The following is a 4,488-nucleotide window of genomic DNA, read 5'->3' as shown; positions in this document are numbered from 1 at the left end:
TGACTTCTACGAGGAAAAATTATTATAATTATTATATTAGTAAATATCGACATAGATCTAAGTACACATTTGTATGTATATTTTAATAAATGTAGTAGTAGTTGCATATTATAGTCAACTTTACACTTGGATGTCATATAAGACATCTAATGTCAGGTAAGACAGGCTTCTGTCATTATACAGAAAATACAAAAACATATTGGCTAAAATATATTGCTTAGATTGATCCCACAATTCAATTTTCAAGAAAAGGTAATTCAACAGTAAAAGACTGGGCTGATGGACTACCTGTAATTACGATAAGACAAAGCCATGAACTAGAATTGTTTAGGAAAACCATAGTGAATGCCTGCACTATATTGAGTATATCTCGTAGTGATGAACATTCAAATTGTTTCTAGTCTCCATAATATTATAAGTAACACTAAAATGATTTATCTGTGAGTTATCCATATATTAGCATGCATATGTACTCACTAACTTTGGACATATTCCCAGATATAACAGTTGAGTCAAAGAAGATAAGAGTTAGCATTTTCATAAATGTTTCTAATATCTCTTTAAGTTTGAGTATATTTGCATATTAATTGGAAGTTTATGTAATGTTCTTCTCTCATATTGTTTCCAAAATAGTTTTGACCAAGCACTGAAACCTTTGCCAAAATGATAAATGGAAAATAAAGTTTGTGTTTTAGTGTATGTATATATATTGAATATATATTAAATAAATATTTAATATAAAAATATATTTGAGGGAGCAGCCCGTATATGGCAGTTCTGTTGAACTTATCCATATTAGGTTTCATGGTCTAAGTTTATGAGGATGACTGACCAAGTCTCATCCTCAAGAGGGCACCAGATCTCATTACAGATGGTTGTGAGCCACCATGTGGTAGCTGGGACTTGAATTCAGAACCTTTGGAAGAGCAGGCAGTGCTCTTAAGCACCCAGCCATCTTTCCAGCCCAAGTATAAATATATGTTAATATCTAAACAAATGTATATAAATAAATAAATAAATAAATAAATATGAATATATATATTTAATTTTGGACTTGGTTAGGGAAAGTTTATTGATTTATTTATTCATTCTTTTTAGTGTATGCTTATGACAACATGTCTGTGTTATGCAGCATTTATATTTATAGCTGAAGTCTATTTTTCACCTTAGATAGCTAGTCTTAATCAACCAGAAAAACAGAAGTAGCTTTTCTCATTCTGAATTATCCCACCTTTGCCACCTGGGCCTATTTATAAACTCTGTTGCTATCTGGTTACTTATTTTTACTTGTCTACCCTTCCTGTTTCATTTAGCTTCTTTCCATACTTGTTTTCTAGATGTACCGAACTCGAGTTTCCATACCGTCTTCCTGTATTTTAGCTTCATGTCTGAGGCTCTCACCTAACTTGCCTTATTTCTTGATCATCTCCAGCATACACATCCTAGCAAATCTCCAGGTCGAGCTTAGTTTTCAGTGATCTTTCAAGAGTCAACCAATACGTTTTGCGATCCTTTCTTCGCACTCTTAGAAATGCATCTCCCTTCCCACTGGTAGTTTCTTTTGCAGCATCTGTATTCATTCCTCGGCAAAGTGTCCAGACACCATGTCTTACACGGCTTAAATGCCCAGTCCCTGGAGATAGTTGCCCAATAAATAACTTTACGAGAACAACTATGCTTCTTTTATTAAATGTTGTAAAATTTTCAGGGGAAGGAAAACACAGTGTTCACTTTAATAATTCAGAACAGTTTCAGCCAAAGCTTGAGCCAAATGGTAAATTAAAGGAACCAGAGCAGTGAGAAAAACTCCCGTTTTGGTTAATGTCTGCTACAGATGGAAGAGCAAAGTGAATTACTCCATGGTCCTAATATATATTCAGAAATTTCTTTCTTTTTTCTTTCTTTCTTTTTCTTTCTTTCTTTCTTTCTTTCTTTCTTTCTTTCTTTCTTTCTTTCTTTCTTTCTTCCTTCCTTCCTTCCTTCCTTCCTTCCTTCCTTCCTTCCTTTCTTTCTTTCTTTCTTTCTTTCTTCTCCCTCCCTCCCTCCCTCCCTTCCTCTCCCCTCCCTCCTACCCTCTCTCTGTCTCTCTCTCTTTCTTTCTGTTTTTATAAAAAGATTTACCAATGGGAAAGAAATGAGAACAAATTTGTTTTTCCATTTTATCTTTATCCCTCTCCATTTTATTACTGACTCCTCTAAACAAAATTCAGATTTTGAAGTAAAAATTATTAATTTGTGCAACTCTTCCCTCACTAAAGAACCCAGAGGCGAAGTGGACTTTAGAAACAATGGAATGGGCTCTGTGGAGTAGAGCTAACTCCCATGAGGCCTTTGTAACAGGCATGGAAGCAGGAAACCTAAAAGGCATTGTGTTGCAGTCATTAGCTAGAATAGTGAAGCCTTCAGAGGAAAAAACCTGCACAATATAAAGACCCCAAAGGATTATGTCAGAGGCAGTGAGGTTACAGATTATAAGTTTCTCATGTAACAAATACTGAGGCTCATACTCAGTGCCTCATGGGCTGAAAGGACATTGAAGGACCACAGCAGCGTCTGCCCTCACGGCCTAGGCTGGGAGGAGGGATACGTGGTAAGCTAAACACCCTGTGTTTCAGTAGATGGTAAAGAAGGACTTAGTTGCATATATGCCTTTCCTTGGTCTTTCCATAGGATAAGGATGAGGTGTCATTAAGTTGTTCTTATACTAATTTTTGGTGATTCCCTGCCTATTTCATGAACTCATTCCTGGGTATACACGCGTATTCCCGTCAAAAGGCTGATCAGATGGGCTTGACAGCCAATGAGATGGACGCATCTTCCCTATAGCAGTGAAGATTTGAAAATCAGCTATTGATCCACACAAATCAAACCAACCAAACAACAAAAACAACAACAACCAACCAACCAACCAACCAAACAACCCAACTGCCTTCTTTGACTGTTCTAACATAGCAGGTCAGCAGTGGAATTATGTCACCCAGGGACAGTTCGTAATAAGATAGTCCAGGAAGCTGAAGATACATTCGAGAGCTTGCACACGGTGCAGTTCTTTGCGAAGTAGGGTTGGAGTGGACACACCTTTTCTTTGCCTAAATGATTTAAGCCTTCACGGACCCTGATACACCACCTTAACTCCTGTTAAGTAGCCCCTTGAAGGATTAAATGATGACAGGGCTCCTGTGTTCCTGTTAGTGAGAACACTCTTCCGCACATGATGGGGCTCTGCGAGAGAGTCATTGGAAGTGAGATCTACAGCTTTTCTCTATTTCGAATTTATACACACCATTTATACTTTCTTTTTTCATGACCAGGTATTGCTCAGTATCATCCCTAAATAGACATACAGAGAACAGGCATCTAGTTCAATAGTCACGCTTTAAGGTCTGATCCGTCAGGGCATAAGTGCTGTACTGAATTTTATGTGTTCTCTTCTCTGCCCTGTTCAGGGAGCCATTAATTTATCAACAGGCACATGAATCATGTCAATGATGTCATGTTTCTTCCCGCATGTGTATACTTTTACCCTTGCTTGACTGGTAAATCTCACCCACACCCACTCCCCATCCCCCCCTCTTTCACACACACACACACACACACACACACACACACACAAATATCATGAATTTATTTTTTGGGGAGCTCATTTCTCTCTTTGTAGGGCAACCAACAGGACAACAGAAAAGAGAATTTATGGGAAATATTTTTCTCCCTCTTCTCTTCACTGGCTGCCTCCCAGTGAATTCAGCTATGCAGCTCTGGATTCTGTCTGACACATCTTAACGACTGACATTTAGCAGATGCTTCTGTAAGAAATTGGGGAGGGCGAAGGTGAAGCAGGGGTGTAATGTAAGTAATTAGACTAACGATGTCTCAATTATCAAGATGTTTCCACAGTGTCCCCTTCTGTTAGCAAATCTGGATTAGGCGGTCTGTCTTTGCCAAGGAAAGGTTGTGTTACAAGATTTAGTGATTTGGGGCAGGATATACTAAAGTCAAGTTAAACTGGACTCACAGAATGATGTCCATTCGAGAAGCAGGCAGACAGTTTCAATGTATTGCCCATAAAATCACTAACCTAGCAAAAATAGCCCTATCTTTATCCTCCCGGTCTCTGGCTGTGACTAATTCCACCATGTGATAGTCTGCATTGGTGCTAAGGGATTCATCTCACTAATTAGTAACACTTTTATTTGTGGAGCACAGACAAGTTCAGTTTCATCATGCTCAAACTGGAATTCATTTCATCGTTTTCAAAGTTCTTGTACTCTAGGAAGTGGATTGCGTTGTTCTGACTTGAAACGGAGACATCTTTTATCGAACTGGCCTTTTGAAATAGAAGATTTAGATTTAAAAGCAGTCAATGGCTCACCACCAGTGCCTCCTGTTTAGACCTGAGATGAAGGCAAAGTCAGCCTCTGTTCGGCTCTTTCTCAGCAAGCGTGCGAAACAGCATGCAGACAAAAGCTCTCCTGAGTTTAATACTGCACG

This window comes from Myodes glareolus, chromosome 25 (genome assembly GCF_982192425.1).
Source record: "Myodes glareolus chromosome 25, mMyoGla1.1, whole genome shotgun sequence".
Classification (NCBI taxonomy): domain Eukaryota; kingdom Metazoa; phylum Chordata; class Mammalia; order Rodentia; family Cricetidae; genus Myodes; species Myodes glareolus.
This window is presented reverse-complemented; position numbering follows the sequence as displayed.